General features: G+C 38.4%; 1 pseudogene across 1 annotated transcript in view; it reads right to left on the reverse strand.

Moving 5' to 3' along the window:
* LOC307101070 (programmed cell death protein 2-like) overlaps nt 1–25308 on the reverse strand; it is a 37652-nt pseudogene extending 12344 nt beyond the window's left edge. The window contains exon 1 of the transcript in view: nt 25062–25308. The product of the transcript in view is annotated as a programmed cell death protein 2-like (transcript). The remainder of the gene's footprint in view (nt 1–25061) is intronic.
* Between the last annotated feature and the right edge of the window lie 502 nt (nt 25309–25810).

Here is a 25810-nt window from a genome sequence, read left to right on the forward strand (position 1 = left end):
CAAATGATGGTTTCTTGAAGGTTATTGGCAATGTGGAATCTGAAATTACACCAATGAACTTTTCAAAGTGTTCCTTTAAAATGTATCTATCTTGTACTTTAAATGCATTATTTATGTATGTTTGATAATATAACATTGTGCATTGGTCATTTAGGAAATAACGGTTTGTGGATATAAGCACATTTTCTAAATGTTGACACATTTGACTTCCAATAATTAAAAAAAAATCAAATTTCTTCATATTATTATCAATCTCGTCAGCCATTTTTTGCAAATTATATGATCTAAGAGAAACATGTATTTATTGTTGTTTAGAGAATAAGTGTAAAATGAACATGCCATTGAAACCAGTGTAATTAGCTAGTTATTATTAATAGGAAAGGAGCAAAGGGAAGGCCAGACATTATAGACATGTCATTTGGGCAGCTTCACCAGGAAGCTCCAATTTCACAGTCCCTAGGGAACCTCCAACCCATCACAAGGAGAAGGTGTCCAACAAAGGGGAAATAGACACACGTGCAGTGAAATTGAAGTGACTAGGGAAGGTGTCTGTTAGTCACACCTGAGAACAGAGAAAATTTGGTAATACATAATCCGCTAAACAAAGAAATTCTCTTGTTGCTCTTGGCTCTTGGCTCATGGAGCTCTCTCATTCATGCTTCCTTGCCATGTGGCCCTACGGACCCCACATGCAGTGTACTGATGGACTGCAGCGGGGAACACAGCTAAGCTAGCCTGATGCCGTATTGGACACTGCTCCAATATGGAATGGAAACTTTGGACCCTGACTCTGAATCTAGCCCTATTGAATCCACGGCTACACTTCTTCATTGGCAGGAAAAGGGAGAATGGGATCTTGGAAACTCAGGGATGTAATTCCAAAGCTTTCCTCAACATTTCACCCTCCTGTGTGAGTCTCAGAATATGCTTTTACTCAGTGGAATATTGCTAGAATTCCACTCCCACTAGCAACATGTGGGGACGAGGAAAAGCACTAAAATATATACACTGAGTGGCCAGATTATTATGCGTTCAGAGATCATAATAATCTGGCCACTCAGTGTATAATTTAAAGGGATCATTGCCCAAGTATGTAAAACTATAAGCACAAAGGTATTCATCACAGTATCATACCTAATAAAATGGTAATATGCAAATTACCATCACTCCGCTAGGCCCACGATTGGGCCGTTGGGAGGCTGGGGGCGGGACTCGGGGTGGCCAATTGGGCTGACTCATGAGTCCCCGCCCCCCGTTCCTCCTGCCATCCCCAACGGCCGGAGCTGCGGGAGGACCCATGGGGCCAGCGGAAGGCGCCGGTGGCGGAACTCCAGGTGGCTGATTGCGTGGCTGCCGGCACCAGTTTTCCGCCAGCAGCAGTTTTCCTCTGGCCACCCGCCGATCAGAGCACCTCCCGCCAGCGCGATCGGCCACCCAGAGTTCCTCCACCGGTGGCGCTGGAGGAACTCAGGGTGGCCGATCACGCTGGTGGAAGGCGCTCCGATCGGCGGGTGGCCAGAGGAAACGTTGCTGGAGGAACTCTGATCGCGCTGGTGGCCAGAGGAAATGGCACTGGAGGAACTCAGGGTGGCCGATCGCAGTGGAGGCCAGAGGAAACGGTGCTCCGATCAGCGGGTGGCCAGAGGAAAACTGGTGTTGGTGGAAAACTGGTGCTGGCAGCCAGGTGAAGGAAGGTCTTTTGCACGAAACTTCGTGCAATGGGCTTCTAGTTGTTTATAATAAAGATTGAAAATAACCTAACAGATTTTCCTTAATAGATAACTTGTTAAATAAAGTGTGTGAATACAAAAACAACAACAAAAAAACAGATTATTTTATACCCACTAAAATACTGTGTGTGTGTGTGTGTGTGTGTGTGTGTGTGTGTGTGTGTGTTTAATGTCAAAAAGTGATCAACCCACTATGTCTAGTATCCATCTGACATTATACATAGTTATTACAGTATTATTGACTATATTTCCTATGCTGGACTTTACATCTCTGTGACCATTTTTATAAATGACAATTTGTTCTTATTAATTCCTTTCACCTTTTTCACCTATCCTCCCACTTCTACCTACTGTCTAGTGACCATCAGTTTGTCTCCGTATCTATGAATTTGTTTCTGTTTTGTTTGTTCCTTTATTTATTAGATTCCACATAGAAATGAAATCATATGGTATGGTATTTGTAACTGCCTTATTTCACTTAGTATAGCACCTTCTAGGCCCATCCATGTTGTTGCAAATGGCAAGATTTCATTCTTTTGAATAGCTGAGTGATATTCCATTGCATATGTATTCCACATGTTCTTTATCTGTTTGTCTATTGATGGACACTGAGATTGCTTTCATATCTTGGCTATTGTGAGTAATGCTGCAATGAACATAGAGAGGCAGGATAGAAACTCTTAGGGAAAGCTCCTGACAGTGGAATGAGGAAGTGGAAGTGGATATCACAGGCCGGTAAGCTGCTAGGTCCCCTCACCAGAGCCCTCACCTTCGTGCAAGATCAAAGGGAAACAGTCAATGGCAGGAAGTTCCTGTGGTAGTAGCAGAAGGCAACAACAACAAGAACTGACTAAAACTACATCAATCCAAGGTAGAGGAAAATTGACCAGAGAATAACCCCAAAACGCATTATATCATCATTGTAATGAAAACTGACACCACAAGTAGAAGGGGGACTGAGGGGATGAACAATGAACGCTATGACACTTCTGGAAGATGCTCTATTAGAAACAAAACCCCCTCCTAACCAAAGTCAGAATTTGGAACCACAAAGTTGAGAAACAACCCACCCTTGGAACCACATAAAATCCCAAAAACTGAATGATGGTGGCACACGACTCACTCCCTCGTTCAACACGTCCACTCAGGTGTGTACTTTCACTTACTTAAGTGGGGTGCTGTGAGACTTGCAGCCAGGGGGGCCAGGCAGCAGCCAGTCCTGGGCTCAACCCCTGATCCTGTCTCCAAGAACCTTCTTTTCCTCTTCCTAAATAAAACTTGCTTTAGCTCTCACTTCGACTCCTTCATGAATTCTTTCTTGTGTGAGTCAAGAGCCTGGAGGTCCAACCGTGCCAGGGCAGGGCAGCCAAGACTCAGAACTAGCCCAGTGACAAGGAGTGAATATATCTTCTCAAATTATTGTTTTGGATTAAAAAAGAGTAATTTTAACCAACTATTTTACATTATAAAGAAGTATATTAATGATTATGAGCATACTAGAGTTACTTATAGATGCCATAGTATACATTTTCCATTTATAGAACATAAAAAATGAAATATTCAATAGCTGTATGTCTTTTTTTAAAGAATGGCATACATATACATTTCTTTTACTGTTTCTTGTAAAACTATTGAAAATTATTTTAAAATATATTTCCTAAGTACACTTAAAGCCTTTTTTTGAATAGTTTTTCTTTATATTCAATTTAAGTTTCTGAGTACTCAAGAGCAGCCATAATAGAATTTAAAAATCACTAAACTGATGATTCAGCAGAACTGGGTTCTCAGAGCTAACAGCTAGAAAAGTATCTCATGAGTAAAACGAAACTGCTGATATACAGGATCTCTGAGTCCTTTAATTTCATAGTAAAAGAGAAATTTCTATTCTGTTTAAAGAATTACCTTTCTTTTTCTTTTTTTTTAAAGTAAAATCATGTAACCCCAAGTTGATTGAGATAGAATAACATGTATATTTTAATTTTTTAAAAAATAAGCAAAGGGTCTATATTGAATTTCTAATTTAAAAAAATTGTCATTGTATTGTATAATGTGTTTTTGAAGCCAAAACTGAAATGTTTTAGTAGCCAAACCCAGTGTAGAAGATTGGCATTATTATTGCATCCACAGAAATCATAGTTTCTTATTTGGCTATACCAATACAGGAAGAGAAAAACAAAACAAAAGACTTATAACATTTGAAAAGCCAACCTGAAAATAATTTTATCTTAATCATAACTTTTCATCTTAATGGTAAATAATTTTCATCTTAATTGTGAAGTAATTTTTACTATCCAAAAATCTTTCCATATCTCAGTTGTAAAAAAACAATTTTACTATCTCCAGACAATGTCTGCTTTATTTTTCATGTATTCCCATTTTGCTACCATGTTTAATAATAATTAAAGAAAATTTAAATAGATCTCTCACTAAAAGCAAATAGGCAAACAGCAGCAAAAAGAACAATAAAATATCTGTCTCTCACTAAAACCAATAAAATATTGTTTTAATTTCTTGGCAACTATGATAATGTTTTTGTTGTTGTTTAAATCATATGCACCTAGGTGTTACTGGATAGGAGGTCCTGGCTGCTAACGGGGGTGGATTTTTTCTGATATTCCAAGAAATAAGAATTTTTAAGACTTGCATGGAAGGATGAGGTATTATAGAAAGATTCATTTCTGTGGAATCAAACCCCTGAGTTTCCAAAGTCCCATGCGCCTCAGTCCCACCAAGGAAGAGGTCCCATTTTGCCTTTAGCAGGGCTAAAATCAGAGCAGTGTCCAGTTCCTTTCCATGGCTGCACAGTCCAATACAGCATCAGGCTACCTTTATTTGGGTTTCCTGCTGCAGTCCATCAATCTGTTGTGGGCCATGTGGGCGTATGAAAGGAAGCCAGAGCAAAAGAGCCCCTTGAGTCAAGAGTCACAAGAGCAAGAGAATTTCTTTGTTTAAGAGATTAGTATTTCCAATTTTGTGTGTGCTTGCAGCAGCCATACTCATTTTGACCAATCATCTCTGTTCCCAGGTTTGACAGACAAGCAAGTATCTTTCCTATGTCACCCCAACTTTATTGGGCATGTGTCTATCTTCCCTTTGTATGCCCCCTTCCCCCAGCGTTTTGCAGGGAAAAAGCTAGTGGTTCCCTGGGAAGTGCAAAGTTGCAACTTCCTGGTGAAGCTGTCCAAATGACACCTATAATGTCTAGCTTTCCTCTTTGCTTCTTTTCTGTTATTAATAACTAGAGGCCCAGTGCACGAATTTGTGCACAGGTGGGGTCCAGATGGCTCGGCCCTGATCGTGGCATATCGGGGCCAGGCCTGTCAGGAGGAGGAGATGGTGGGAGGTTGGCTGGCCAGCCCACCCTGATCGGGCCCGATCAGGCCGGGCCAGCCAGGGGGAAAAGCTGCAGGTGATTGGCCAGCTGGCTCCGCCCCCGATTGGTGGAGGGGCCAATTAGGGAGTGGAGCTGGCTGGGGGGGAGGTGCCATGGGCCGATTGGGGTGGTGGGGGCTGATGAGGGGTGGGGCTAGCCATGGGGAGGGGCAGTGGGCAGTGGGCCGGCTGGCCCCACCCCCCAATGGGGTGGGGGTCCTATCAGAGGCCAGCAGCCAGGGGGAGAGGCCATGGGTGGTGGTTGGCCGGCCAGCCCAACTCCTGATTGGTGTGTGTGGGGCCAATCGGGGGTGAGGCCAACAGGGGGGAGGCCATGGGCAGTTGGCCAGCTGGCTCTGCCCCTAATTGGAGTAGGGGGACCGATTGGAGGTGGAACTGTCTGGGAGGAGGGGCTGCAGGGGGTTGGCCGGCCCCACCCCCTATCAGGATGTGGGGGGCTGACCAGGGGTGGGGCAGGCCCAGGGAGGAGCTGTGAGCCAATCCGGGTAGTGGGGGACCACTGGGGGCAGGGCCAGCCAGGGGGAGGGGCTGCTGGAGGTTGGCTGGCCGGCCCTGCCCCCTATTGGGATTAGGGGGTCAATTGGAGGCAGGGCCAGCCAGGGTGAGGGGTTGCAGGCTGATCAGGGTGGGTCAAGCTGATCGGGGTGGGGCCAGCTGGGGGGAAGGGCCGTGAGGGGGTTGGCCAGCTGCCCCACCCTAGATCGGGGTGAGAGAGGCTGACCAGGGGCAGGGTCAGCCAGGGGGAGGGGCTGCAGGAGGTTGGCCGATTGGCCCCACCCCTGATCAGGGTAGGGGAGGATGAACAGGGACGGGGCTGGCTGGAGGGAGGGGCCATGGGAGGTTGGCTGGCTGGCCTCACTCCCAATTGGGCCGGTTTGCTGGCTGCAGTGGGCGTCATAGCGACTGGGCATTCTGGTAATTATGGCGTTCCTGTCACTGGCTTTTTATATATATAGATTAGCTAATTACAACAGTATCATAGGGAAGATTTAAAGTGCTGTAAATTTGGGAGGAAAATTCACAGAATTTGGGGTTTTGGTTCATGTGGATTCACCCAGTCTAGTTTTATTTAGGTTAGGTTTCAAATGAATCCAAAATTTCTAAACAAGGCCTGATATTGCTGCCAATATTTGCATGGTTTAGAGTGTAAACTATTATTAACCCTAATGATAACAAAAGCAAGCATTATGCATTTCTAAGTACTCATTGCACATAAAATGCTTAATGACATTTCCAATTTTTGAAAGAGCTGCTTTTATGGTATATGAATTTGAACCTACTGAACTAAAAAATTGATTTTATAAAATTTTAGCATTAGTAAGATGGAAGCAAACAATTCAGGCCCATTGAAAAAATAAGACCACTTATTAGGGATAAATGAAAAAGTACACATTTTTATCATGTGTTAAATCATACATGTTTTTATATGCCCTAAAACAATCTGAATACTATAGAAGAAATGATTTTCCTAAGAAGTGCTTTGTTTGATATTAATGCATGTACATTGAAAAATGTTTCCTTTCTTTCCAATACATTTGTTTATATATTTTAACTAGAGGCCCCGTGCATGAAAATTCGTGCCTTCGGGGGGAGGAGGTTCTGTCAGCCTGGCTGCATTGAGAGTCTGCACCCTGGTGGTCAGTGTGCATCATAGTGACCAGTCATTCCTGGTAGTTCCGCCCTTTAGGTCAATTTGCATGTTATCCTTTTATTATATAGGATAGCAAATTACTTTGCTTTCCAGCCATATCTCTTATAATGTCTTGCTAAAGAGAAGTGTAGGCAAACTACATAGAGTATGATGGGATGAAGGGTGGAGGGAGTTTTCACAATGAATTAATTATATTTATATAGTACTTTTATTTACAAAGTTATTTACATACAGTGTTTCATTGCTCATTAAAACAACTTGACTGTACAAGTATTATCTACAGTGATCAGATGATAACACTGCAGCCCAGAGAGATGAATAGTTCCTAGTTTTCTGATGAATTTAAAAAAAGCGTCCACCTCCTCTGACCTCCTATCGAATGCTCTTTTCACAACCACATTGAGGGAGGGGATCATTAACTCAAATACTGGAGGCTATCATGCTGACATGAATCCTTGATCATAATTGACCTAAATTATTCTGATCTACAACGGTTTAAATTAAAATCCAACAAATAATTGCTCAATTTCACTTTATGCTGACTACAGAGACCTGGCCTTAGAGGGCCTGAAAAGGGAAATCTATTACTCAGAAAATAAAGAAAAGCTTTTATTGAATTGAATTAAAGTGATTCATTTATTTTTTTTCTCCTTTAAAGATCTTTTCATTGATTGTTATTTTTAAAAATCCCTTAGGAAATTCTTTATAAATGAATAAGGCTGATTTTGTGATAAAACTAAGTTCTGCTACTTACTTTTTTCCTCCCTTGGAGTGCTTCGAACTTTTTTCCTCTTCACATCTACTTTTACTTCATCTATACATCCCCAAGTAGCGTTTCTTCATTCTTTCTACCCTTTAATCTCTTTTCTGCTCACCTTAAGTGAGCTTACTGCAAAGATCCATTTGTTGTAGGATATTTAATAGTCAAAATTTAAAGAACAGAGTAATGTATTTAATATACATCCATTATTGATTCTGCCTTTATAAGCATATATTGAGCTGAAATATTTTTTATCATAGTCAAATTCTTAATCAGTGTCTCATGCTGTTGAACAAAATCTTTTGAGATTTTACTAAGTGTAGGTGTCTGCCCTAAGTACTGGGAATTGAAAGGTGATTGGGACCCAGTCCTTGATCTTGAAAAGCCTTGAGTTGAGTAAAATTTTCTAGGTTAGTATGTTGGCATGCTTATTTTTGGCCTATTTTCAGATTATTACCACAATTTTTAATAGGTCTTTGATTTAGCCATGTCTCTGTGACTGACACTCCACACAAGGGCATTTCACTGGTTACATTACATTGGAAGGGAAAGGATGGGTCAGATAGATAGACCACTAGGCCTCTGTGGGCAATAAAAGCCAACGTAACAAAGAATGGATTGCTTATACAGACTCAGTATTGTCAAACATGGAAGAGTTAGAGTTTGAAGAACCATAGTTAATTATGTACTAAAGAAAAATTACAACTCATTTGCTGACATTCCGTCTGATTTAATTCCAATTTTTTTCATTTTTTAAAAACTGGTTTGAATTTACTAGCTGCTATCACTACAAAACCTGTATTTTGTTAGTTCAGAGGGATAATACTTTGAAGAGATTTATATAAATAATTTCAGACAAATATCAATACTAAGGTTTTTCCATAATAATTTTTTAGATTAGCTGATTAAATATTAAAATATTGTCTAGCTGTGAAGTAGGATTTTTCCCCCAAGATTTCCAAATGGTTACTAAAAACAGCGAAACCCTATATTTTATTGGCAAAGAGCTATAAGAATTTGTCCCTTCCATCAAGAATTGCTGAATGCTTTAGTATATAAATTGTTTATACGTTTACTACCCCCTCCACCCAAATCTGCTCCACGTGAGTGTGAGTACAGGTTCTCTGCTTACGTCCTAGGCAGTACCGGCCTCTACGGCTCACATGTGACTGAAGCCAAGATGAGATGAGAGTGATCTGATCATGAATGGAAATGTCGGCATGGATTCACTCAAAGTTACTGGGTTTCCACTTGAGATGGAGCCTAGAAATGTGTTTTAAATGACATTCTATCTTCTCTTCTGCTTGTCTCTTAAAACCCTTGCCTGTCTCTTGTAGCCGATGTGACATATAAACTCCTCCAGGAGGACAGGCAGACAAGCACAGGGTTTGGTTCCCGGCCAGCTTTGTTCCGGCAGTTGTACGAGTGCCACATTCATGAAGCAAATGCTCATTTTCTGGCCCCACTACAGTATTCCAAGTTTTCTTTCCAGATGGCTGTGCAGCGTCAGCTCCACCAGCAGGCTTCAGTCTTTATCTACCCAACAAAAGGCACATCTGCTTGACCGTGGAATATTAGCATAGCATTTCTCATCACAATACCAAGAATCATGCAACTGGAGATGTACATGTAAAAGACAATCTTGTGAAGTTAATAGTGGCATGGAATTGTTTTTTCTTGGCCACTCAGCCTAAGAAATGATTTGTCTTATCTTTAATATCAGGAGGATACATTCTTTCATTTAAACATTCAATCAGTTATTAAAAAATCATTTGCTGGGAACCATTCTCTGTGCTAGTTGCTGGAGATATGGAAACAAATGAGACATGTTTCATTTCTATAGGCCATAGACTTATAAACAAGTAAGAGACAGATGAGGAGGACATGCCTGAAGGTAACAGAAGAGGCAGAGTAAACAACATTGCTCTGGGGAGGGAAAAGTGTAGAAGCAGGGAAGGCTCCACAGAGGAAAGGCCTTCTGCTGAGCATGTGCTGGTTTTGATTGATTGATTTGTTTCTGTTTCTTATTGTCTCCCAAAGTGAAGGAAATACCTTACTCAACTTAACATTCATAATTTTAACTTCATGTGAACGACCTATTTTAATCCCCACAATAAATGCCTGGTATGTGTGTGTGATTCCTTTTTACATATGAGAAAGTTGACCCTCAGAGATTAAGTGACTTACTCAAGGTCACATAGCTGGTAATTGGAGAAACTGGAGCTAAAAATACTCTCCTGGCACCGATTCTCCTGCTTTTTTTTCACCAACATGCCGTCTCTATGTAATGGAATTTTGGCTTCATAGCCATAATATTTTGTGACTTAAAGTCGGCTCACAACTGATTATCCAATTTGATTTTGGTTGACCCAAATGCTAAAGAATTTCTCCCTGTTTTTTTTTATTGCCAGTATTAAAAGAACAAAGAAAATTACAGAAATAATGTTTATTGTATAAATATTAAACACCAGGCACGGTATTTGAACTTGAGAGGTTTAACTCACAATAATTTTATAATATGGCACTTTGTTTCCATTTTATAGATAAGCAACCGAATCTTGGAGTAATGAAGTAACTTGCCCAAAGTTGCACGCTATGCATGTAGAAGAGCTTAGATTTAGTCCCAGTCGTCTGATTCCAGAACTCAGGAACTTCACCACTAATATCTGATGAGACGCAGCATTAGTCCATTCTGATAGCTCAAGAATTAATGAAATAAATGACCCATGCTATCTGGAGACCCTTTCTACACTTTTAAAAAATATAAGATTATTCTACTGTATAAACCTGAATGGAATGTAGAAAAAATGTGGTTAGAAAACCTACACTATGCTTTCTCCCCATTCATCACTTTATATCTGTTTTAAAATGGAAGATGTTGCAATAACTTCAAATTTATGCATAACACCCTTGCATATTAGTGATGGCTTTTAGACAGCAAAGCAAGTGTACATAGTGTGTGTTGGACGCTCTCACATCCATCTCTTCAGTTCACATTGTCTGATAAGTACTTTCCCAAAAATATAGTAGTAATACAGGCAGTCCTCGGGTTATGTCGGACTTGACGTATGTTGTTTCATGGTTACATCACCGACTCCCATTTATTTATAAAAAAAAAAAGTTCCATCATTTCGACGTATGTACATATGTGCTTTATGTTTTTTTATTAGTTATTTATCACAAGTAAAGGTCAGGAATGGTTATCTTTCTTTTAAATTTTTTTTTTTTACTGTTTCACTTCATTACTGCTGTGTGTGTGCTCCATGTGAGTGACGTAGGTGCTTACGTAGGTTCCGACTTACAGCGAAAATCGCGTTACATCGCTGTAGGAACGGATCTCCGACGTAACCCGAGGACCTACTGTAACTTGTTCCTATCACTTTGGCTCACCTTCTAGATTTGGCCAAGAACTAGGAGAATCTATCTTTTCAACTTTTCAAATTTGTATTTCTCTATCTTCAAAGGGCGTCTGGATTTTTCTCTGCAGAGCATGAAGGAAAAAGAGGAGAAAAGTTGGGAGAAAGAAGAAAAGAGACAATATAAATTCCTGGAGTCTGAGAATCAGGGTGCCTTCCTTTGATTCATGACTCTAAATTGGGCTCCATAGATGCTAAATTAGAGTGCGGTCATCTAGTAGACTTAGAGATGTCTGGATTCTCAGAGGAACGTTGTGGTTAGTGTGGTATTTTACACAATATTAGAAACTAGTGATGAAAAGAATTTGTGGATGAGTCAACCATTTAGTGCAGCAAATGCTCTGGTTCTTATTCATTAAATAAAACCACAACAACAAACAAAATATAAACACCCACTATGACACTTAGAATGGACTTACAGAATATCTGTTTAAATTTTTAAATATATATATACTAGAGGCCCGGCACACAAAATTCATGCACAGGTAGGGTCCCTAAGCCTCCTGGCCTGTGATTAGGGCCGATCTTCCCTGGCTGCGGGCAGCTGCCCCCCACCCCCCACTGCCACCGCTGCCACCGGTTGCCCTCTGTGTGTGGGGCGACTGGCAAGGCGATCAGGGTCCCAGCACTGCCCACGTCCGCCACCACCCACCTCCAGGTCCCCGTTCCCCATTGGGTGTTTGGAGTCTGCCAGCTGGGAGGAGGAACCGAGAGGTTGGCAGCTCCTGCATTGAGCATTTGCCCCTTGGTGGTCAGTGCACGTCATAGCCGACCAGTCATTCTGCCATCTGGTTGATTTGCATATTACACTTTTAAATATATAGATATATATAGTCTAAAGTTTTTTTATTTAATAAATTTACTTTTCTTAGAATCATACTGATGTGAAATATCCAAGGGACAATTAGAGAAGCTGGTAGGAGAGTGAGAGATGGAGATGTTCTGTGAAGATTCTTGAGCCAATTTCTAGATTGTTTATGCTTTAAGATCAGGGAATTAACAGTATTTGAAAAAACTAAATAGGCACCATTTGTCCTAATTGGAAAGCCAGATTTCATAGCAATTATAGTACATGGATTAAATAGAAATTGAAGGGCAGAGGAAATACCGAGAAGTCCATGCACCTGTTACAGATGAGTGTGTGAGCTATTCCATGAATTAGGATCAAAGAACAAAACTTAAACCTAAGAAGAAAAAAGACCGTCATTGGCGTGGGGTAGCACTTGATTTAATCAGATACCTTACATTGAGGGTATATATTTATGTTAAAAACAAATTAAATATTGAAGTTCTTTCTGAATATTGAAGACCTTTCCTGCAGGCTTAATTTTCCTAATGGTTAAATTAATAGCAACTAGTTTACCATCCAGGTAATTCAGGGGAGTCATGTTAGCCTAAAATGAACATGCCTCATACATTTATTTGATAGTGGTAAAATGTCCACATTCTTAAAATCTTATTATAAAATTCACTCTAAAATTTTTTTTCTGTATTTTCAGTTGCTGGAGGATATGGCATGAATCAAATGCAATATGGGAGTGCTATTTATTACAATTAATTCAATATTTTTCTGCTCATCTTCTGGACTGGCTGTCTACTTCATCTTCTGGGGCTAGTTGGCTCTGGAAGAATGCTTTCGGAAAGGTGCATGGAATAAAACATTGTAGCTTGCTCCCCCAAAACAAAAATGTGCATATATTAAAATGAACTGAACAGCTGGCAAAGAGCTGCTTAGAGTTGTTTTTATTTTAAAATAAAACATAAGACTAACTGAATTACTGTTGATTGGAGGTTAGCTCTTTTGGAATTGCAGAATTATATATTTTTTTGCTACCATTATATGAGGATACATTTTAGAGAGTTATCTTGAAATAGAAATATTTATTTAAGTGCTAGTGCAAAATTAAAAGAGGACTTTTTAACACCATCTGGGAGGAAGAGAGTGAGAGAGACAGGTTACAAGGGGGAAGGGATACAGAATGACAATTAGATAAATGTGACAAGTAAAGGGAAGCCATTTATATAGATCTGATTTCTGAATTATTCTGCTTTGTTCTTCCACAGAAACAGGAAGTGCTGTGTCACATGAAATAATTGAAATCATAAATTCTCATATCTTCTTGAGGGAAAATTGTGTAGAATCTGATTAAAAAATAACGTGGTGATCAAAACAGGATATTAGCAGAGACTATCATTGCCTTTGATCATCTTTCAATATCACCTCTGATTCTAAGGCTATTAGTCACTCATCTGTAATGAGGCATCTCATCTCCTATGTCAATTACTATATTAAAATCCCACAAGAATCCATACTGCTTCCCAGAGTACCAGCATAACACAAAGATTGAAATGCCCTTGTGATCGAGTTGTGTTCCAAAAATGTAATATATTCACCAAAAATGAAGTCATGTTACATCTTCTGTCACTAGACTGAATTATGTATTTTGTGACTTAAAGAAAGTTTTCTTTGGTGATTTAAAGTAAAGTTAAACTTATAGAGAATCCTCCTACTTGGAGTGAGTTGTAAAATGATAAGCTTTACACAGAAAGTAATTTACCAATCATTTCCAGAATTCATTTCTCTTTCTTCAGATATTGCTTTTGAGTTTAGTCTGATTTCTCATGCCTTATCCTAAAGTAGAATTTCAGTTGTTCTGGTGACATTATAATTCATAAGAGAAAAATTCTTCCATTTTAGAACCAAAGCATAGATACTAAGATTATTCCTGTGGTAATAAACTGTTACAAATCCAAGATATAACAACAACAACAACAATGATAAAGTCAACATGATTACGCACATAATCAATCGCAGCCACATACAATCAAAAGTAGTAATGACAGTCACAGACCGGTGTGGCTAGTTGGTTGGGCATCATCATGTGCACCAAAAGGTTGCTGGTTGAATTCCTGGTCAAGGCACATGCATGGATTGTGGGCTTGATCCCCAGTAGGGGGTGTGCAGGAGGCAGCTGATTGACGTTTCACAATGTTTTACTCTTTTATTTATTTATTTATTTATTTATTTATTTATTTATTTATTTTACAGGGAGGAAGGGAGAGGGATATAAAGTTAGAAACATCAATGAGAGAGAAACATTGATCAGCTGCCTCCTCCACACCCCCTGCTGGGGATGTGCCCGCAACCAAGGTACTTGCCCTTGACCGGAATCGAACCTGGGACCCTTCAGTCCACAGACCGACACTCTATCCACTGAGCCAAACCGGTCAGGGCCACAATGTTTTATTCTTACATGATGTTTTTCTCTTCCTCTCCCTTTCTCTCCCTCTAAAAAATCAATAATAATGAAAAAGTGGTAATGGCAAATAGTTAAAAAATGAAAGTTCTGAGGAAAAAAAAAAAAGAAAACAATACCAAAGTATCAGTTGAACTCTTGAAAACTTTCTATCTAAATTGGTTTTTTGGGTTTAAATTTTTTTTAATGTGATGGAGTTTCTGTTGTCCTTTTTTTTTTTTTTTTTTTTTTTTTTTTTTTTTTTTTTAGTGTTGGGCCAGGAAAAAATATTTTATATCTTAAAACCAACTTAGTGATGTTAAATAATCATAAAGTCATAAAATTTTAAAGTAAAGAAAAATGTAGCCATCATTTAGCCTATTTGCAATAATGACTGATTACAATGACAGATCATCAGAATTACCTAGAATTGTATGCCTGTGTATATATGTATATATATTAAATTATACAAATATAACCTGTATATATATGTATATAAGTTATGCACATACAGGTATACGTATGTATATATGTTGTTGAGCTTCATTTCTGGAGATTCAGTTCTAATTCAGTAGATCTGGAGACTGGCAAAGCAAAGTTTCCGGTGATCAGCCAAATGTAGAAATAACTTATGTCACAACTTCCACAACTTTGCATTTGAGGAAATTGAAGGCTTGTGCAGACTGACCAAACTACCAGTTGTCATGCAGCCAACAGATAGTAGTTGGGGATAAAACCCAGGCCTCCTGATTCTTGACTTTTTCCATTAACCCAGGCTTCTTCTTAATGTTTTATGAGAAATGGTTAATCCCGTCTGTCACTTCACTTACAGCATTCTCTAGGTTTTGTTTAATAAAGAATTATTTATGCGGCTGATTCACTACTTAGCCTTTAAGAGCAACCTGATATTGTGTTTGTACATAAAAATAAAGCTATTAACACTTGGTCTCTTTGATTGGAAATGATTTTCGTATGTTTTCTCATTTCCCTTTGTTAAGATTTATCTTCTAAGTTGTGGTTTTTTACACTTCAAAGTTGAACTATTTAAATCTAGAGACAAGCAAATTGTTTATTAAACTCACTTGCTTAATAATTTCAGAAGTCTGCCAATGAATTGTTTATTGAAAGGGTTGTGTTCTTTCTTCCTTTCTCTCTCTCCTCTCTCTTATAATCCCCAAAGGAAATGGCAGATGTGAACCGCTGAAATGTAATATACTAACTTGTTTGCCTGGTACACATATGACCGCCCTCTGTTGGATAAAATTAGATCTGCTCTAATATGTTAGATTGTCTTGCCCTCTAGTGGTTTGGGCAGAGGATAATAGTGAGGATACTGGAAGACTGCATGAAGGATCAGGTAACTCTTACTTTAAATAACAAAATTCAACCAAAAGCCCGATTTAATAATAACTATAATTTAAAAAGCAAGAAATAATCTTGATTGTACCTCAAATTTTATTTATGGATAAATCAATAGAATCATTAAATTAAATGTTTTATAAGGAATGTGAATTTATGGTTACTTTTTATACACATCTCAATTTATCCCTTTTTTTTAATTGTCGACTTCTAATAGGTCATTTTTTGAAAATGGAAGTTCTTGAACTAGGATGAATTTTATTCACTATGGCCAAGATTCTGTGAACTGAAGGAGCAACATGAAAAATAAATTTTAAATGAAAACAAAACAAAACACACACACCCTTATTTTTGAAGAAAAAATATTTGTGATTTAAAATATGAAAATTAAGTTGCCTATATTGATTTTACTACCCTACCCTTTAAACCTAGTTTGAACATAAGATTCATAATCACTCATTTAATTAATTCATTCAAGCTTAATTAAGCATAACCCATTTTTTCCAGCTCTTAGATGAATAAGAAATAAGTAAGACTTGATCTTTAGTGACATACAATAATCAGATTTAAAGATTCTGGTAGGTTTGAGTCTTGTTTCTACAGATAGATTAATTTTTTCCCATTTGTTTCATCACTCTAAATTTGCCCTTCTCATGGCTCTTGTAAAGTGACATGTTTCTTGTTTGTCATCCCAATAATTCATCTCTGACTCCCCAGGGTAAAGTACAGCACCTGAACCACGACGGTCCTTTCATAAATCCTTGTTTCTAGCACCTCTTCTAACCCTTACCTCTTTTCTTGCTTCTTCTAGTGTTTAAGAAACCCTGAGACCCTGCTAGCATCAAAACTTCCATTAAAAGGTAAATCAGGTATCTATTGCCTTAAAATAAAGCCAACGATTTCTTTACCCATTAATAAATGTATTTTAAATTTATACACACATACATAGGTGAAAGATAGATATTCTGGAGGAGATAGGGCAGCTATTTCTAACCCAATGAAATAGATTACCATGAGTAAGTATTTGTATTCTTTATTAAAAATACAAAATAAAAGATTTTGTCTTCTCACTTCATAAGACCATATGCTTTATTTATTTATTTTTTTAAATATATTTTATTGATCTTTTACAGAGAGGAAGAGAGAGGGATAGAGAGTTAGAAACATCGATGAGAGAGAAACATCGATCAGCTGCCTCTTGCACACCCCCTACTGGGGATGTGCCTGCAACTAAGGTACCTGCCCTTGACCGGAATCGAATCTGGGACCCTTCAGTCCGCAGGCCGATGCTCTATCCACTGAGCCAAACCGGTTTTGGCAAGACCATATGCTTTAATACAACAAAGCTACCTCATCTATTTTCACTCCTAGTATCCATTATTTTCACTTTTTAAGATCATATTTGTGCATTTTAAAAACTGGTTTGGATACCAAAGCTAAAATTTCCTATTAAGCCAAAGAACTTGTCCTTCACTCTTGGTGCCTACAGGAATGACACTCCACCAGGTACTGTCGTACTGGTTGTGTAGAGCTGGTATCTATCCTAGTTGATTTCTGCAGGGGCTGGTGCTTATTAAATATTTTAGTGATCACCATAGGGCAATAGGAAGTTTTCATTTGTTCACATCAGAGCTGTCCATGTGCTGCTCCCTCTTTCTAAAATAATTCACCTTTCCCTGCTCTAACACTGAATTCTCAGCCATATTAGACTTATTAGTATACATATATGTTATTTGGTGATTTCTAAAAACTCCAGGATAGAGTTCATCATAACTTCATTTGTGTACTTTGTGAAAACCCTATTAAGTTGCCTATTATTGTCCAACCTATTCCTGAGCACTGGAAAACTTTAGCTATGAACATTGTTTTTTAATTAAAAAATAATTGTTAAACTTGGCTTGTACTTAAATTTTTACAATTCATTCTTTCTTGGTATCACTTTTTAAATCAAATGTTACCAATTCTAAGTAGGTCCTTTTGTATTTCATGTTCTATCTTTTTATACATTCTATAAGGTTTTAAAAACATATAATCTTTCAATTAATTAAATAATCTTCCAATTAATTTTTAAATTTATAATTTAGGTTGTTTCTTTTTCATAGCATGACATTCTTATTTTACAGATACTATATTTTCATTAGTATCTCTGAAAAAAATGGCTTTAAACAAGTTCTCATCATCATGAAACACTAATGATATGCTACTCTTGATTTTTCTCTATCATGTTGCATGCAGATATCCTCCCAACTATGTTGAATACTGGTTTTCTGCCGGGGTGTTTCTCAGCATCTACAAGGGTTCAGGAATCTGTAGAAGGGCTCTGCATAAATGAATAAAGAGACTAGACATGAAATACAAATTTGGAAGGCATTTTGGGGAGCCAGAGGAGACCTAGCTTCAGTTACCAAGTTCTCTCAATCTCTGGACCCCTAGCTCTTTATTAACACAAATTGACCTAAAGCAAAGCAGATATACATATCAAAGGTAAGGCTTGGTATACAGTAGGCATTGTCAGGTTGGGGGAACTGCCCTGGGCTGTTCAGCTGTTTGGCCAGCAGCAGGTAATAACATGTAGATTGAAATGCCCTCAGCTGTCTGGCAGTAGGCAATAATATATGCATCTTTTTCAGGTTTGGGGAAATGCTTTCGGCCATTCCAGCAGGCAACAATATGATCCAGCCCTTGCTGAAGGCCTCAAGGTCCACCAACCTTTTGATGAACTTTTTGCATTTATTATGACATGTTGGAATTAGCTTCCAGGAGTTTTCTGCTTACATTTAAGAAGGAATAAATTCAAAGCTCTGTGTGTGTCATGTTCAGCAGACTTCATATTAGGTGAGTGGGCAGGAGTAGCCATTAAACTAGAAAGCCTCTAAATGCCAGAATAAGAGGAGACTTGCTCTACAGGTTTTAACTCAAAGAGGTGTCCTGGTTTTCCAAAGAAAGATGATGCCCAGTGATTTTTTATCATAGTTAAGTGCCAAGTAGTGGGAATACTATTTGGGATGGTAGGAGATTTCTACTCTCTGCTGACCTTGAGGTCTGTGGGTTAAAATCACTCGAGCATCTCCTAGAGCAGGTTAAATCTGTCTTTGACTTTGATTTTTTCTCCTGCAGTTTCTGTCCCCATTATTCCAGTATGTAATTTAGTGTCATGTTTGGTTCATCCTTTTATCTTTTGTGTTTTTCTAAAATGTATGGTTCTTACCCATTGATTGCATCTCTACCATTTTCTTCATTGTTGTGGACTTTATACCTCTTTATTTTCTCTACTTTAAATGTAAGGGGTCATAGGGATGAAAAGGCATATATATGCCTGGGATCAGTCCACCATTTTGAAACAGAAGTTCTAAGGACAAAGAAAGAGAACACCAAACACTTGTACTGTCTTTGTAATGAGAAAATAGAGTGGCAGAGAGTAGTATGGCACCTTAATTCCCTTCATGTTCTTAAAGCCCACCTATTAGATTAAATGCACTATCTTTATTTGAACCCAATGATAAGTCTAAAAGTACTCTCTGAGATCATCTTGTCAAACTTTAATTTGGAAGTCGGAATTCCTTTTATACCATTTCACTCAATCTGCTTTCAGAATATACTTAATCATCCTCACTGAGTACTTAATGAAGTACAAATCATTGGAAAATTCTGCTTTCTTAGGAAACCCTTCTAGTTTAGAAATGAATTTAACTTCTCTTTTAGTTTTACCCACTAATACTTATTTATCCATTAAAAATATGCACTTCAGGGGACTCTGCAAACACTCAAAATTGTATATAAAATAATTTTATATGTGCATAAAACACTTTATCTGAGAAGAGGGTCCATAGGTTTCATTATATGTATTCTCAACTCAATCTATAAACAAATAAAAGGCTAAAAGTCACTGATTTCCAAACAGTATAGAGAAAGCTGACTTCCTTTAATTTCTGGCACTTCTCCAAATATGCAAGAATAACCATAATCCATTTTTGTTTTTATATTTATACAATGAAAGCCTCAAAGTCATTAAATAGCATGATACTGTGGCTATTTGAATAGGAATCAGATTTTAAAGAGCTCAATCTAAATTTATTATAAATCTGTTCATGTCCACTACCCATAAATAAAAAGGGTCAGTTAGTAAAACAAAACAATAAGTTCAGTACACTCTAAATGGTAGGAACTAGAGGTTCATTGTCTTTCTGAAGAAGTGGAATGATTAAGATAATACAGGGAACTTTATGCTCTAGTGTTAAATTACCACACTTGTAAACTTTTCAGTTATAAAGGATGGGATCAAATCAGTGGGATTTTTGCTCTCACTGACATATATCAGCACTATTCATAAAAACCATTCTGATGTCTTGAGCAATTTTTAGAAAGCAACTATTTTGTATAACATTTTCATGGCTTTCCCAGGTGGTGTCGTTCAGTGGTTGAGTGTTGACCCATGAACCAGGAGGTCAAGGTTCAATTCTGGTTAGGGCATATGCTCAGTTTGTGGGCTCAGTCCTCAGTAGGGAGCAGGCAGGAAGCAGCTAATTAATGATTTTCTTTCATCATTGATCTTTTTTTTTTTAATTTTTTTATTGATTAAGGTGTCACATATTTGTCCTCATCCCCCCATTCCCATCCCACACCCCTCCCCACGGATGCCCCAACCCCCTGTTGAACTTAACCATTGGTTAGGCTCATATGCATGCACACAAGTCCTTTGGTTGATCTCTCCCCCCTCCCCCCACCCTCCCCTATCCTCCCTCTGAGGCCCGATAGTCCGATCGATGCCTCCTTGTTTCTGGTTCTGTTCTTGTTCATCAGTCTATGTTGTTCATCATTTCCCCTAGATGAGCGAGATCATGTGTCACTAGAGATATACTTATATGAACTGAATGTGAGATGAGCAATAATAGTTATGCTGACAGGCAAATGAATCAGTCTGTAGTGAGTTTCTTTCTGGACCAACAGTTCTTTTGAGACCTAATATCAATGTCCACCAGTTCCTTATGTGTACATGTCGGCACTGACCCCTCAGCTCTGGATGGTGGACAAATGGTGGTAATGCAGGTTCGATTCCCTCTGGTTGCGTCTCGGCTGGACCCAGGGGCACGGCTTCATCCGGACCCAGGGGCACGTGGCCTCACCTGGACCCAGGGGCGTGTGGCTTCCCCCAGACCCGGGACCCAGCCTCACCCGGACCCAGGGGCGCATGGCCTCACCCGAACCCAGGGGCGCGTGGCCTCACCCGGACCCAGGGGCGCGTGGCCTCTCCCAGACCCAGGGGCGCGTGGCCTCACCCGGATCCAGTCATCATTGATCTTTCTATCTCTCTCTCCCTCTTCCTTCCTCTCTCTGAAATCAATAAAAACATATTTTTAAAAATTTTTTTCATGGATTTGTGAAAAGTATCACAATTATCAGGACCTTATGACAACTTTCAAGTTTTTATATTTTTAGGGCATGTAATCTTTCTTCGTTAAATCATTTAAATAATAAGTGATCATTTTAATATAAATTAGAAAAATTAGATAAAACAAAAGTTACATAAAATATCACTACCCAGTGTATCAGTGTTAAAGTCTTGGTTTATATACTTTCATAATAAAATCTATCCTTTGACCTCATTAATTATCAACATATTATGAATGCCCTTTCATCCTGGTGAATATAAGCCTAACATTTTATTTCAAATTATAACATAGTATTCCATTGTCCAGATGTACTGCAATTAACTTAATAAACATTTTGTTTTCATTCTTTGCTTCCAAAACAACAGTATAATAGAACTCTTTTGTATGTATATTGTGATTTTACATATTGCCAAAATTCCCTTGAGATAAATTTATACCCCTACCCACAGTGAACTGGAATCTTCCCCACTTTGGCACACTCAGGCTAAACCAGGGTATCAAAGCTCATTTCAGTTTTTACAAATCCGTTAGGCAAACTGTGGTATCTGTCCTTGTTTTATGATGCTTCTTCCTTTTTGGCAGAAAGGCAGCTCGTTGTAAAAGACACTGTTTATATCTAGAGGTAATAAGGGGGTCAATGTGAGCACCCTGCTTTTGAAGCTTGTGATTCCATGAATAATAAGAGTTACTGTAAGAAGTCTGCAAAGATTCAATGATTTTTGAAATAGCCTTTGCTTGATAATTCCAGAAGATGAATTCAATCCCTCCCTACAAAGAGGAAATACATTCTGATAGACCTATAATGATAGAAGATGCTGTACAAACATCAGTACCTATTATAGTAAATACCCAATTTGAGGGCATGAGGTTGTACATAAGGAAACTGATGTGCAGAGAAAAAGGGTTACTAGATCCAGAGATAATACAAAAGCTGTTTTTTGACCAATAGCTTATATGAATCTTTGATACCTGATATTTGTCCCAAAACTAATACATTATTACAAATAGAATTAAAGTAAAATAATAAACTAAATTAAATTGTATGAAAATACATTTTTAAAATAATATCCTAGTTTGAAATACAGTTATTAATGAGCAAAAAGTATTTAAAAAGAGAGCAGGAAGAACAGGGGAGACCAAAGTTTAGATAAATTGGCAATGAATCATTTCATGAAAATTTACATAATTATTATTATTCAATTATTTAAATTATAATGCCTTTTAAAAATTATTCTATTTTATTCTAGATTTTTTTCACATATAAAAAACCCCAAAATGGAGCCAATGAAGTTATAGACAATAGAGTTTTTAAAACTTGTACTATATATACAGAAGAATATTATTCTTTATTATATTTTAAATACCAGAGGCCCGGTGCATGAAATTTATGCACATGGGGGTGTTCCTCAACCCTGCCTAGCTTGGTTTTATTTGCACCTCACTGGCTGTTCCTTTTCAGTCTCCTCTATCTTTTCTTTCTTTTTATTTTATTACTAGAGGCCTGGTGCACACATTCATGCATGGGTGGGGTCCCTCAGCCTGGCCTGCACCCTCTCGCAATCTGGGACCGCTCGGGGGTATATAGGACTGCCGGCTGTCCAAAATCCCCCCAATGGATGTAGCTTGTTTCCTGCAAATCAGTTTTGTCGTCTTTCTCACAGCAAGAGAACCCTCCATTTTCACCAAAACCTTGGATGCCCAGAAATAAAACACAATCCTGTACTTCTCAGCTCCTCTCGTAGGCTGTGTTATGGTTTGAATAGTATCCCCTTCAAATTCGCACCCATCTGAAACCTCAGAATGTGACCTTATTTGGTAATTATGCATCTGGAGATGAAGGTTTGGGTGCCTGCGGGTGTGGCCTACATCCAATGATTGGTATCCTTGTAAGAAGAGGAGACAATTTGGGAAAAAACAGACATACAACAGAAAAGAGGGCAGGGTAAAGACAGAGGCAGAGACTGGCATTATCCTCACAAACCAAGGAACGCCTAGAGCCACCATAAGGTAGACGAACAGAGGAGAGATGGGAAGAGATTAACCAAAGAACTCATATGCATATATGCATAACCAATGGACATAGATAATAGTGTGGTGAAGGCCTGGGGTGGTGCAGGGGCTGAGATAACGGGGTAAAGAGGAGAGAAATTGGGAAACATCTGCAGTACTGTAAAAAAGAAAAGGAAAGAAGGAAAGGAAAGGAAAGGAAAGGAAAGGAAAGGAAAGGAAAGGAAAGGAAAGGCAATTATGTACCTGGAATGTCCTGATATTAACCTGATTTGGATTAATATTTCCAGAATCTGGTAATGTTAAGTTCATTTTTTTCCTATTTCTACACCCCTATTTAGTTGCAAGATTTGTAATATAAATGGCATAATTTAATATCCAATATCTTAAAACATATGTCACTCCCAAATATATAAATGACTGAGAATATTATACTTAGTGCTTTAACAGAGATACCACTATGATACCACTGTGCCAATTCATTTGGCTCCCATCTGAGCTGTCTGCATCATAGTGATCAGGCCTCTGTAGCAGCCCTGATTGGTCATTTCCAGCCTAGCTGATCATATTACTAAGTGGGGTGCACAATGGCAGGTTAATTTCCTCTTAAGCCAGTCTTTTTTAAAAATATATATATATTTTATTGATTTTTTACAGAGAGGAAGGGAGAGGGATAGAGAGCTAGAAACATCGATGAGAGAGAATCATCGACCAGCTGCCTCCTGCACACCCCCTACCAGGGATGTGCCCGCAGCCAATGTACATGCCCTTGACCGGAATCGAACCTGGGACCTTTCAGTCCGCAGACCGACGCTCTATCCACTGAGCCAAACCAGTTTCAGCTTAAGCCAGTCTTAACTGGTTGCTTTTTAGGCCTGTCACACCATTGGCCTCTTGGCACTCCCCTTCCGTCTCATCCCCTCTGCTTTTAGCATCATTTCCTTTGGCATTTCTCCACTGTTGAATGCTCCAACCCCCTTTTTGGACCCCAGACCTGGTTTGCTCTTTTATTTTGCTGGAGCACATTCTCCTATGGCTGCTTTCCCTGAGAAGCAGGTTTTGAAAATATATATTTTTGAGGCCTTGCATGTTTGAAATTTTTTATTCTACCCTCATTTGTGATTGAATTGTGTCAGAGGATAGAACTCAAGTTAGAAATAATTCTCCTTCAGATTTTGATGTCATTATACCATTGTGTTCCAATCTCCAATGTTTATGCTGTAAAATCCCATACCATTCTGATTCCTGACATTTCATATATTGTATCCTTGGCTCCTATGTCTTTTAGCTCTCTGGAAGCATTTGAAATCTATCTAAATACTTTTGAAATTTCATGATGATATCTCTTTCTTTAGACCTTTTTTCACTTATATTTTGCTGGATGGTTTCTCAGCTCAATGTTTCAGTTCTGAAAAAAGTTATTTTATTTCTTTTCAATGTGTTTCTTACATATTATCATCTATCTATCTATCTATCATCTATCTATCTATCTATCTATCTATCTATCTATCTATCTATCATCTATCTATCATCTAATCCATCTACCTTTCTTTCTCTTTCCAAAAATTTCTATTAGCTAAATGTTGGACCTCAAGTTCTTAAAATCTTTTCTTTTTTTATAACTTTTTGTCCTTCCTTCTATAGTCTAAATAATTTCCTCAACATGTTTGATGTTTAAAATGCATTAAATTTTAATACTAATAGTTATAATTGTAAGATATGATCATTACTTTTCTAAAAAAATATCTTGTTCTCATTTCATAGATGCATCATTTTCTCTTATCCAAAAGCTATATATTTTTAAAATGTCTTCTATCTACTCCCTGCATTTTTCCTGAGCTTCTCTAATTCTTCTGAGGTTCATTTCATCTGTTTGTGCTGGTCTGTTCATTCATGTTGGAAACAGCATTAACTTACCTGGAGATGCTTCACTGCCCAGTCATTTCTTTCTAGGAGTGGGGCTCTAAGAAATGAAGGGTAAGCTCTGTTGGTTTATGGACTCCTGTTAGGCTTCACATTAGGATTACTGGGATAGAAAGCTGACCATGAGACCCAAAATGTCAAAGTCTGGAGGTTTTGTAATTGGGACAGGCAGTATATCCAAAGAAAGACCTTACACCTGAGGTCATAAGCTGGTTTGCAGCCTCGTAGGAACAGCACTGGATATCCAAACACTGTGAAATCCTAGAAAAGCGCCGGAGACCTCCACATTCAGCATGTAGACATTCACTCACTTGCCTTCGTCCTCCTTGTTTCAAGAGCCTGAGACTCTCCTTCAGTTTCTCCCCAGAAAAACTTTCTCTTTTGTAAGTGTAGGCCAGGAGGCTCTTTAAGCTGTGAGGGGAGGGGAGGGATGTGGGCCCCATTTACCCCTGTGCATCCTTCTATTGAACCTTTTGGTTTTATCCCCATTCTTAATAGCTGCTGCTGTGAACTGACCTAATACAATTTGGTTATGAACAACTCTTCACTTCCTTTTGGTAGATAATAGATGCCTCCTGAAGAAATTCGAATGGGAATGATATTAGCTAACTCAATTCATTACTTTTCTACCACGTTGTAAAAAAAAATAAATATTAAACCAGGTTTCACCTCACCTACAGACACAAAATTAAACAGTTCACATGATCTTTTCTGTTGAATCAAGGAAATCCCAGCTCTTAATTTCTTTAGATGTTTTTATCACCACAAAAAAATTGAGTGGTAGATTTGGGCAAACACCAACATCTCAGAGGAGGATTCTGCACCCCAAAATAAATGGAATTTGTCAAAAACATGCCAGAGTTCACAGCTGGACACAGGACAATTTAGGATCAGCCAAAAGCACCCATCAAGGTAAAGGGAATAGACCTAGCTGGCTTCTCATAT

This window comes from Cnephaeus nilssonii (genome assembly GCF_951640355.1).
Source record: "Cnephaeus nilssonii genome assembly, chromosome: 6".
Lineage (NCBI taxonomy): Eukaryota > Metazoa > Chordata > Mammalia > Chiroptera > Vespertilionidae > Cnephaeus > Cnephaeus nilssonii.